General features: G+C 41.9%; 1 protein-coding gene across 9 annotated transcripts in view; it reads right to left on the bottom strand.

Moving 5' to 3' along the window:
- The window catches only part of TRERF1 (transcriptional regulating factor 1), a 99,915-nt gene that overhangs the window by 42,142 nt on the left and 44,813 nt on the right, over positions 1-12,960 (bottom strand). The window lies entirely within an intron of this gene.

Genomic DNA, 12,960 nt, shown 5'->3' on the forward strand with positions numbered 1-12,960 from the left:
GATGATTTATTCATTAGTGTGAGCTATGCATTCCTGAACTGAAAAATATTTCTTACAATAAAAGATACAGGACTAGTAATTTTCTCTGGACAACACAGGACTACTTAAAACACGAAATCCTCTGGTGGACAGAACTTAGACCTCTCTAATTCAAGGTTTCTGGTGAGTCTGGTGAGAAGGAGAAGATTTGGGAAACCTCACAGACATCCATCCTTTTCAAAGCCCAAATAGCGAGTGCAGTCTGTACAACTTTTCCAGTGGTAACAGCCACGTGGTTTCACTCTGCAGTCTGTGGCTGATGACTATTTTTACATCTTTATGGGGTTACACAGTCCATTCAACCTGAGACCAAAATGGCAGTATAACTCTGTGGACATGATTTTACTGGTCTGCTGTCCCACATACAGACCTTTCACACAAGCACAAGAATGGCGTATTTTATATGCCCACAATAATAGAACACTGAGCCACCGAGAAGTTTCTGATTTGTGTTACCTTGAACAATTTTGTATATTTTGAATCACCATCACCTTCTTCTTCCAGATCTCACTTCTCTTTCTCTGCTTCAGCAGGCTCTTAACAACAAGATGATACTCAATAAAAATAGAATCTTTGGCAAGGCTTTGGCAAGCAGGCTCATTTCCATTTCAGTTTTAGCCATATCCTCAAATGGATAAATTGCCTCGGTTATTAACAGAAGGAAGTTGCCCTGAACTTGAGAATGCCACAATTTCCAGGGAGTTCCTGTCTTTTGGAAGGTCCTAAATTGAAAGACTTTAGCTAAGATGGGAAACCTAATTCAGAATTTTGACTCTATCCCAATGCCTAAAGGACCACCACAGACAACCAGTTCCAGGCTCACAGGGCTGTTGGCATCTGCTTTGTTTCTAATAAGCAAGGTAAGCAAAGACCCTCACAGCTCCCACTCCTAAATCTGGTGAAGCAGCAAGAAAAGAGTTCTTGCCATCCCCACAAGGTGCTTTAAAAAAAAAAAAAAAAAAAAAAAAATCATCATCCATGTGAACCAAGTAACTTGCCGAATGATTCATGGCTGTCATATCTGAACAAAAAATTACCCCATCAATATGCAGAATAATAATAATAAAAAAAATTACACTGCAGATGATTAGAGCAAAACGCAGGAGTATTACGGATTCTGAACCTTAATGGATGACAGACTTGCTGCATCTCCTTAACATTGGGAGGAAAAAAAATCTCTTTGGTGGCATAGCACCAGCCTTTGCAAAAAGAGTAAAAATAACATGCAGCACAAGAGACAGGAATCCAACACATTAGGTAATCTGTGATGAGAACTCTATGAATAAAGCAGATAATACCAAACAAGTTAACTAAAAAATCCCCAACAAAACAGCCATTTACAGATCAAAAGAATACCTGCTTATGTGTTTCAAATTAAAAACCAACTGGAATGACATGTATTTGCCATTTTAAAATAAGCAAAGAACCAGATAGACAAGATGATCTGGATTTGCCCACCCTCTTAGACACATTGGGTTTTAACATTCACAGAGTGCTGAAGCAAACACCCCACCGCCTTTATCTGGATTCGATGTTGCATTTGGCACAAAACTTTCATGCTCAGAAAGAGACTTGGCTTGACAGCAGATGGAGTATTCCTTTAAAACATGAGCGGCAACATGTGCCCACCCTCCCAGTCAAAAGCAGAAAACCACTTCTCAGTAATATCTACCCATTCATCACAACATGCTTGCAACAAGCTTACCCAGAAAATATTTTTCCTTACTCTTGACCAATACTGTTCTTCTTGATAAGTAAATTCTGCAACTAAAAAAATTAAAAAAAAGAAAAAAGAAAAAAAAGAAAAACCAAAACAATACTAAAAATTCCCCAGCCTCAACAGTTCATTTACCAGAAAAATGTATGGAAACAAAGCAAGAAGTGACTATTTCAAGTTAAGAGTAACTAGGAAGAAGAGAAGCTTGGTTCGTTTTATTAAAAAAAAAAAAAAGATATGTGGTAATATAAAAAAAAAAAATAAAACAAAAGGTACATTCATTATAATGGTTCTGTGGTTCTCCTGGATTTCAATTAGAAATCACTTTATTTACAGCTCTTGGCTCAGCAGCAGGCAACCCAAGGAGAACATTTTTTATGGAGCAGTATCTAATGCAAATAAAAGTAAAGGCAACTCTAGAGTGGTTTGCTAACTTATATAATGACACAGGAAACCATTGGTACAAGTGAATAACGATCATGTCAAATGCATTCGGAAAGACCACAGGACTCAAATAATAAATTCTCTGGTAAGTACATTTACCTCAAAGAACTATCTAACAAAGTTCTTTTTTCCCCCATAAATATACAAACACTTTCTGCTAAGATCTCATTTTAATAATAATTTAAATCTACATTCCACAAAAATATAAAGTTGAACTCATTTTCTCCACTCCCAAAATGAGAAGTGACCAGTGGAGACAGAAATGTGTCTTTTCTGCCCAGAAGGATTGCATTTACTGACTTCAACCAGACTGAAGAGCAGTCCTAAGAGGCAAAGCTGGGGCCTGCCCTGGCAGCCCCTTTTGCACTATTTGCAGCAGCAGCAGCACATAGGGACGTGTAGGGAAACCCCTGTGGTTTGTCCCACAAAATCCGTATGTGGGAGAAACAAGTGCACATGAGCAGGCAACATGCAACTGAATTCTCCCCAAAAACGGCTGAAATGTCTCCCTGAAACCAGGGCAGGTTCTCCAAGGACTGACCTCATGTGTTCAAGCCACCAACTCAACTTTGTCACCACCAATCCTTTTGGTGACAGGGCTGAGGTGCAGCCCCTCACAGATGGCACTACTCCCTCCTCAGATGCCAACAGCCCAGGCTGGAGTGACAGCACCCTCACCCTCCTACCCCTCAGTCCACAGCCAGAAACAACCAGCTCCAGTAATGAACAGCAGATCAGCTAGCTCAAAGGTCTCACACAGGCTCAGACCACATTATTTCCCCCAGTTTCCTCTTCACAGAGGACCGCATCCAGCAGCCTTGTCCAACTTGCTATGCTTTTATTCAGAATGTAACATCGTAAGGGGGGGAATTCCTACAGCCATTTTTAATTTATTTTTTTTAAATGGAAACAAAATAAATTTTTCCTGGTTTAACAGCACTTTTCCAAATGGTGCCAGATAAAGAACTTCCCACCTTTTCAAATTCCTAAGGTTGTGTCAAATACTCGCATGTTCTCTCAAATGCTACTCCCCTCCCTGGCTTGTTGGTTCACTTAGGAAAGAACTGCCTACATTTTGGGCTACCATTTGGCAGAACACTTTGAGGGAGTTTCTAATACCATAGAAAATGCCTATCGGCAGCATCTCTCAGCAGCACAGGAGGGATCTACCTGTACACAGATGCTCATATCCTAGTGAACATTTCACTGAAAGGAGTAAGAGATACGTGTTACTTTCTGCAACCCATCTGACTACAGGATTACAGTTTCAATCTGTATTTTGCTCTTAACAGAGAGAAGATTGTAGAGACGATCTTGTATTGCTGTCATTAACAAAGGCCTGGCATTTGGAAGAACGAGAAATGCAGAACTTTATTTCTTTAAGATGTAGCATTCATTCAAGTCTGTAAAAAAACCTTTGCACTGGGCAGACTATTTAAACAGGTCTTCTGATAAATGCCTTCATCATCACCCTCCAAAGATGCCCTACCTGGTAACTGTGGGTACAATTGTACAACTGATGCCACCAACAGCTTGGCTGGCTCACGTCTCCAGGTTTCCCTTACAGCCAGTATAAAGAAGGAGAAAACAAAAAAGAGAAAATACAAGAAACGTTTCTAGAAGAGAATGTGACCAGAGCACTGAAATCCAGTTTCTACTGAGTGGCCCTAAAGAAAAGACTCTTTGTCTCTACTGACTGCAAGGACAAGTCAGTTGTTTCAGGAAATTAGCTGGTCCAATCAGAAGCGTAAACTTAGGACAACGTAGAACATTCCATTATTGATACTTCTGTCTTTTGAAATGAACTGCAACAGCAGTAAGTTCAGTTAAGCCTTTTTTACAGCTAACCATTATCAGTGTATTAGGGACATCATCTTGTTCGTAGAGGGACTACAGGATGTTGCTAATGAAGACAAGGTTACAGGAAAGCAGGCTGTGATGAGGCAGATGAGAGTGGTACAAAACACAGAGGAGGGAAAATTCTCTGCCAGGCAAACATCAAAGATCCAATGCTTCCCTGTTGTTATTCTAGAGACGAACCACAAGAGAGCCACCTCTGGAATTGTACTTAACCCTAAAACACACCAAACCCGCCCACGCACCCAGCTGAAAGCCCCCAGACACGCAGAGCTGCCCACCCACAGCACAGCACAGCACCTCAAGAAGCACCTCCATGGGAACGGCCGCGGAACGTACCGGAGCGCCGCGCGTGCCTCCAAGCCCCCGCGGCACCCAACGCCGCGGCGCGCAGCAAACGCCCCAGGTGCACCGCGGGCAAGCCACCGACCGGCCGGCCCTTCCCGCTGGTCAGCATCGCGAGGGAAAAATTTATGAGGATCTCAGCAGCCCTTAAAGCCGCTGTCGTGTCTGAAAAAAAAATTCCTAACGCACAGTACCACTCCCACAAAAAAGGGATTGAGCTGGTTCTTATATAAGTATGTATATTATTTAACACTCGAAAACAACAGTTCCATCACATCTATGCAGAACCAGACGCGGTGAAGAGCCGAGAGTGGAAAAAAAATAAAGTAATTTCTACTCTATTGCATTCATCCATTTTGTTTGTTTGTCTCAGGGCGAGTCAAGGGCCCTCAACACAGTGCAGAACAAGGACCACTATCTGTTTTCTTTTTCTTCCTTTGTTGTCGCACAGGGTGACTGATGCAAGTAGGTGCAAGTATAATTCACACAGTATTTGCATCTATTAGCTGCTATCTCCTAGGACATTATCTTTTGGATCTGGGAAAAAGCGATTACAAAACACCTTAAAGGTGAGATAAACAAATGCGCACCATGATCTCGAGGCAAACAATTGTTTCTGCTTTTGCGGTCATCTGAACAAGTTTTGCTCTTCCTTAGATTAAACAAACACACGCCGCCAAGATGCAAGCGTTGCTTCTGAGGTAGATGTGAGAGAGAAGGCCTAGGTGACAAAAATAACTTTCAAATAGATGTTAGTATATTCACATTGCAAAGAACATAAAAGGAGGCAGGAAGCAGGGGAGGGAAGTGTCTCTCTCATATCATATTTAAGTGACAGTACAAGTAGCAGTGACTTTTTTTCCCTGAACTGCTCACAGATATGGGACCATTGCATAATCTTCAATAATATTGTAAATTCTATTCACATCTTTTCTGAACATTACAGAAATTCACAGAATTAAAAGCAAAAATCATGATTTTTTTTTTTTTCTCTGACTTATCACTCAAAAGAAACAGATGAGAAATAGAGCAAGTTTTCCTGTACAAACAGCTTCGTCCTACTTTATGGACTAGTTATTCCCAACTCTAACCACCTCCCCTCACACAGAATATTATGTAGTGCTAAGAAGCTCCTCCAGCCACCAGCCGTATTTTGCACGGTAGGTATAAACAAGCTGGTCTATTGCGAACAGAAATCCATACACATGCAGAGGAGTGCCAGAGCTACCTCAGGGAAGCAGGTATGCCTGAGCATCCCAAGCTTAAAGTCATCTGGGTGAGTAGCACTGGGAAAGGACACCCAAAATAAGGGAGATGAGGCACAACTTGCTGTAAAACTGGAAGAAAGAGGCTGAAGGAAACGGATGAATACATTTTTGAAATTTTGTCCTGGTAAAATCTTGGAGGAAGAAGAATTTCAAGTGACATTTCTGCAGATACAGGGATAAAAATCTCTAGAGATGAAATGTGAAAAGTTATTTAAAACACGAACAAATTTAATTTGATAGTCAGCCTTTCAGTCAACCTATTTTCTGCATTTCAGTGAGAGCAACAGGGGAAAAATATTTAAATCTTATAAAGTAGTATGGAGAAAGGCATTATTCGTTTCAGAATGTATTATAGTTAAAACCACACAGAAAATATATCCTTCAAGGTTACCAACCCTCAGTGGCATCTTAGATGGTTTGCATGACAAGCATGTATCCAACAAGCAAGTAATCCAGCGTCCAACAATATAAAGACAAAAGAAAGTCAGATTCCATTTTACTTGAAGACGTGGCTTTCTAAAATACCAGAGAGAAGAGAAAGGCATTCCTGCAGTGAAGAGACAGTTGGGGCTTTGCATGGCACACTTCAAGAGCAGCAACATACAGCCTTTGTTGTATCAAAAACCTTGAACCTTTTCCAAACCGTCCTTGTTCTCGGACTTCTTTTTTCTACCTGATGTCTTCTCTAGTTTTTCATTACATTTCTGATGGTTCTTCAGTTTCACAACATCATCCTGGGGACTTTTTAAAAATAAACTCAGAATTTGAATCAACATGCTCCCTAGTCCATGTCCAGGCCCCTATGTTATTTTTCATACCAGTACTGCCTTATCCCAAGCAGTCTCTGCAGCAGATGCAACCAGCACTCTCTACTCCACTGCACTACTCAGTTTTCATTCCTGTAAACATCCAACTCAAGAGAAATAATGATTTCCATTTGAATTTAACTTCCTCTGAAGTGCCTGATGTGTCTTTCACAATCAGTTTTCTTTACCTGGTCAACAGTAATCTGCTCTAAACTGTTTTGCAAGTTTCTGAACCTAACTTTAAGAAACCTGAGAGGCCAATAAATGCACCAATCACATAGATGTGTTTTCCTGATTCAGGTTACAGATAGGAACAAATTGCCTAGAAATGCTTTAGTCCACTATTCTGCAGAGTTTGGAAGAAACTTCCTTGCAATTTTGTAGAAAAGCACACTGCAACTTTTCCCGCGCAAGTCATTCGTAATTTAGAAGTAACATGTTTTTACCATAAGCAAGTACATGGTAGAAGCATGACACTTCCATGATTTCTGAAATGAAACTCAGTATTAGACACCCTCCAGTCAGGTCAGCCTACTGTGCCTCCTCCACAATCCTACCCCCTTACACCACAGGCTTCCACAGCGGAGCTCACGGTGCTGTTTGGGTGCACACGTGTGTGTGTGCATCCCTGCACATCTGTGTAGCATCACTGCCAATGTGTCTCTGAGGAGGTGTATTTATTTTTTCCCCAGGGGAAAGCCATGGACTGGAAAGAATAAGCTCTTGCAGTATTAAGTTATTTAATACTTCAGTGGTGTAACAGATTAAAAAAACCAAACATAAACTGAGACTTACACAAAGACCTTTTTTTGCAGTGGTTTTAAGGCAGAACCAAAATACATTTACGTCAGTGAGGCCCTGAAAGTGAAATCTACATAACTGGGTCAGAAACTGTGTCTTGGGGAGAAGACACAGTTATTCTTGTTATTCCTTAACTCCTGAGCTTCAACGAAATTTTAGGAAAGTTTCTTTGTAACATTTCCTTCAACAGCTGTCAAATCATCCTCAGATATTGCCATCTTACCCTAACCCCAACAGAACAGGCGAAAGGGAACCAAACCCCTCCTGACAACCACAGATGCTGGGAGATGAGTGATGTGAGTTACAAAGGCTCCCCACCACCTGCCTTTGCAGTATCAACTTGAAAAAGATAAACTGGCATTACTGGGTAAACTCAGGTCTAATCAGTAGCCCGGTGACCCCCACACGACAGGCAGGACAGAAGCACACGTTTGCAAGCCAGGGCAAAACAGCATCTACGTTAAACACCACAAGGATGGAGGTCTGTACCTTGACAGCAGAGTAACAGCACTCACTGGGCAGGTGGCAAGATGGAAGGAGTGTGACATTTCTTGAGGGTTCCAATATTTTTATAAGACATTTAAAACACAGATAGATGTCCTGGCTTCGAGTGACATGTATGGAAAGGCAATCTTTTCAGAACAAGGCAAGGGAGAAAAAGCTGAGGGACTTGGTACAAAAATCAAACAGCACTCTCCCCGCTGCAACACCCAAAAAACCCCGGCCACGGTTTTTCTTCAGGTAGAAGATAATAGAGCAGGACAATTTCAAACTATTTCAAGTGACAGTAAGATAGAAAGAGTTCTCTGCATTCAAAACAAAATGAACCTGCTCAAAGATTTAGGATATAACAAAAAACAAGGCAAACAAAGGCTGGAGCAAGAGCGTCCTGAAGGTGGAAGAGCTATATAGACTTGGAGCACACAGCTCTAGTATTTCTGACAAAATACGATTTTCCAAGCCTGGTTTCTCCAACAGATAAACACTTCCATACTTTTCTCTTTGCTGTTAATGAGTACTTTTGGCTTTTTAACATAACTGTGAATTCAAAGATGCTGGGAACTGCACTTGAAACAATATTTGAAAAAATCCTTTTATGCTACTAAGAAAATTGAGGTTTATTGGAGAGAGCATGCATGTAGATTTGAAAGCAGCAGAGAGACACATAAAATGCATGAGAACAAAACAAACAGCTTTCAAAAAAAAAGGGTCAAGGGAGGGATGCCCTCAGCTCTATACCAGGACAACAGTGTATAATATACTCTTGAATGAACAGAAAAACAGGAAGGCAACACCTTCTCTCCCCTCCCCACCAAAAATCCAAACAGCTAAAATCCCACAGATGACAAAATTTACAGTTGTTCAAAACCAGAGAAGACTGGAAAGAATTCCAGATGAACCATGCAAGGCCAGGCCAAGGGACAAATTAAATCCACTGCAGATCAATAAAAAGCCAAGTGCATTTAAATGAAAAATGTGAAGCACTCAAAACTGATTGTTTGGTTTAAGAGTTCTGGAGTAACTCAATATTTGAATCAAGTGTTCAGCAAATAAAGGAAACACACTGCTAGATATACAAGGATACAACTTAGAAATAATATTTTTTTTCCATTTTCAAGACGAAAGCATTCACATGATTATCTAAAGGATAAGACGTACAAGACTGTTGTGCCACAGCATAAATCAGAAGCATGTTCTCCATCAGAGTGCTGTGTTCAGCTCTTATAATCTGATCTCTTCTTGAGATAGCAGATATAGTAAAAGCCTCAGAAAATGGTGACAAGAATAATTTGGAACAAAGACAGATTTCTGTACAGAAGGAAATGGAGAAGTTTGAAGCAACCACACTAATGGGAGATGAATAAATTACTGAGGATGTAAGAAAAAAGGAAATGTAGTAAAGACAACAGTGCTCCTATACACTCTTGTCTTGCAGGAGCAAAGGCATTTTTTAAACAGCAATACATTTAGAGCTGCTAAAAGGAAATGTGTGTTTGTTTAGTTGGTTTCGTTCCGTGGCCGTGCTCTGGTGATCCAGTTTTATTTTGTTTATATTCAACATTCAATCTGCACTATATTTTGCCACAAGCTACGACAAAGATCTCCAAAAGATTCAGAGGAAGTCTAGAATTTTATGAAAACTAGTAATCTACTTTAGGTAGGGAAAAGATCAGAAATACCAAACTGTCCTCTATAGCTGTAGGAATTAAGGTTTTTACGGTACAGAACCAAACTGACAGAAAAGACAGGATTTCCCCTTTGGGCCTTGAACATAACTCCCTACCTTAGATAGGGCCCTGGCAAACAGCAGGCGAAGAACACGCACACAGGCTGCAGAACTGGTCCATTAAGACACCTAATCCTCTGCAGAGTGGTATGTCCACACAGTAAGGCAGAGGAATCTGGGAGCAGGAGAACACAAAGCTTTGCCACAAGGCTTTCATCCCAGGAATGCTACATGCAGGGTATTCGTGTGCTCTGTTCAGAAGTGGCCCTTGCAACATTTGGAACAAGAAACTGCACTAATTTCCCACCACAGGGAACTGGCACACTGAAGAAGCTGCTGGGTTGCATCAGGGCCGTGCCATCACAGTGGTCTGGCACAAACTACGTCCTTCAGACACCATCCCTTGGCAGTGTGCACGAGTGCTCGTACGCAAGGTATTTACAACAGGAGGAAGCTATGTGTGTCCCTAGTACTACAGTGTACACTCCTCACCAACTTACTCCTGAGTGTACGAGCCCTGTGTTATGCATGACAGCATAAGATCTTTTTTTTTTTTATATCTAGAAATCACCCCAGAAGTAGGTTAGCCTGGCAGGCTTGCAGCACTTCATTTACATATGAGTCAATCCTTCTGCAATACAAACATTAGTGATGCGTTCCCCACTGTCCTTCTATTTATACTCACTATTTCACCTGCAGGCATCCCAAGTTAATTAAACAAATCAATCCCATTGAGATAATTGTGTCTCAAGCAAATTAACACAATTAGCCTTATAAAAAGAAAATCCAAGCACTACTATATTTCTTCATATAAATCATGTGCTTGTTCCTCTAACTCTAGGTTTGTGGCTATCTAGGAATATGCATTAAAATGAAAAGTATGACACACCAAACTGGCTGATGTGTGACTGTTACAGCCAATAGCTGCTCTCTTTGCATCATTCACATCTCCGAAATCTGAGGCGCCCATCAGAAATAAATGTTCTTAAAGAAGAAATAAGCAAGAAATAAGCAGTGGACGCTTCACAGCTTTGAGACAGACTCTGCTCCAAAACAGTGTATTACCTTGACATTTACAACCAGGGTGAGACATGCAGTGAGCTGGTTAATTGGATATACCAGGGGTTTGAGGCACCCTTAATTCTTTCTTCTCTGGTCAGGTTTACAGAAACCCCTCTGGAACAAAGCTGAAGTTCTACAAATGACATCCCGGTACCTATACTTTTACAAAGACCTGTGCCTCCCACCCTAAAGTGTAACAAAACTGCTATGGTAGTTGAACAGACACTATCATTTTTGGCCACCTGCGGTTTTCAGGGTGTCTTTTTCCCTGTGGCAACATCAGAGTAATCCATCACACCTCAGCCTCCCCAGTCACAGCCCATCCTCTATCCAAGACCTCAACCACCTTGCAGCAGGGGCAGGGGCTGGTGTCTTTTACTACCACTCCTGGTGACAGAAGAGGCCACAACTTTTGGCTGAAAGCTGGAGATTTCTCCAAGTTAACGCGGGAACACCGAGCAGGTCAGAGCCCACAAGGAAAAGTGACGAGCAGTGATGAGCAACCTGCAACTAAAAATGGAAAACTTAAGAGGATAGTGTGCAAAACCACATCCCTGTGAGCTGAAGCACCAGACCAGGCGGCTCTTTCTAGAGGTGGTAAAACGTCCACCATGCTCTGGACCGAGGCCTCGCAGTTGCCTGGGGTGGCTTTGCTGCCTCTTTCCGCGTGAGCCTGCAGGCAGCGAGGGCTGCTTGAATGCAGGAGACTCCACCAGCTTCCCAGCTGGCGAGGAGCCGCCGAGCAGAGGCAGATGAGGGTGTGTGTGAGCACGCAGGAGAGGCAGAAAGCAAGATGTTAATGGAGCTCCCCGGTAATATCTGTGCTCTCCTGTCTCCCTGCAGATGATTCAGGGAGGGCCGAGCCGCTCCTCCCCTGTGCCTCCCGCCGGCTGCTAAGCAACTGCAGCAGCGCACGGGGCCAGGCAGGCACCCAGCCCTAACTTCTCCTTTCGAGGGAATTCAAGAGCCTTACGACAGCGCATCAGCTGCAAAACTGGCCACTGGTGCTGAGTTCCTGAGAGTAATTATGGGCCAGAGAGAAGAAAGGGAAGAGAAATGATGGGCGGGTGAGGAGGGGACAGCAGGAGCAGGAGATCAGTCTTGTGCTGAGGGAGGGTATGCAGAAGAAAATTTAATGGAAGACTCCCCATCCTTTTTGGAAATTGAAAATACAGTATTCCTTTTTTTTTTTTTTTTTTTTTTTTTTAAAGCATCCCAAAATGAAAGCATTTTTCCCTCTTGGCACATTTCTCATCCCCGTGGCACCGTAACCAACAAATCACACTGGCTCAGCTGACATGGGTAAGATGGTAACAGAGCTGTTCCATTTGCAGTCATGGTCACATTTGCATGTTGACCATCACAGCCGCCCTCCCACCTGGCCCAGGGTTCTGCTGCAAATCTGCCCTGCAGAGCTTCCAGCCTTGACCCCAGGCAGGTGCCCCTTCACTGAGATAGCTCAATCCAACTGTGCACCACACAGAAAACCAGGTTACTGAAGTGGGCTGCCGACAAACCGGCCATTCCCTTGTGGAAAATTATTTTTGATATGATCTTTTCACTAGCTTGGTTCACCAGAGAGCTGCACAAGTCAGTTGGTCAGCACAGGCAATGCCAACCCCTTCAGGCACCCCACCCACTGGTGAAGAATCTCAAGTCCCTCAATGTGGCAGCGCAGAAAATGTTATCCCCCAAAGTTACGTACTGGGCCAAACAGGCATTCATCCCACATTTCTTGTTTCACCATTCTGAACTGTACACTGCACTTAGCATTTTCATTACCCCCACAAACTACTGGCATAACCAGAAACTAGTTCTTATTAATTAAAAAAAAAGAAAAAAAAGAAAAAAAAGAAAAAAAAAAAGTACTGTCTTACAAAATACATTCTCTTCAGGAAAGTTAGAAGGAGAAAACTTAATTTATGAGGTACATAAGTCTTTCACTAACTTCATTTTACAGAACACAAAAATCAGACTGTTTACTTATAAAAGTACCGACTAAATATAAAGTGAACTAAACACCATATCAATTCACAAGAAACAGTACAAACTTCTACATATATATTTATCCATATATCATTTAGGTGTCAGAACGATAATACATAGCAGGAATACAAAGATACTTTATTACAGGACAGTCTGGGAAAAGGGATAGATATCTTATCATAAAGTGTATTTAGAAAACTGGTTCCATGGCACAGGATCCACAGACACAGATGTCCTGTCATAAAGAATTCATTATTTACAAATATACTAAAGAACACTCCATTTGCAATGAAGTACCATAAATAATTCACATGTGATACGTGTCAGAAGTTAAGGCAGTGGCATTTTCTCTGCCATCCTCAGGGAGCTTCCCATATTCAGTGAAACAGAGCTCTGCAGTAACATCAC

Source organism: Hirundo rustica, chromosome 3, assembly GCF_015227805.2.
Source record: "Hirundo rustica isolate bHirRus1 chromosome 3, bHirRus1.pri.v3, whole genome shotgun sequence".
NCBI classification, from domain to species: Eukaryota; Metazoa; Chordata; class Aves; order Passeriformes; family Hirundinidae; genus Hirundo; species Hirundo rustica.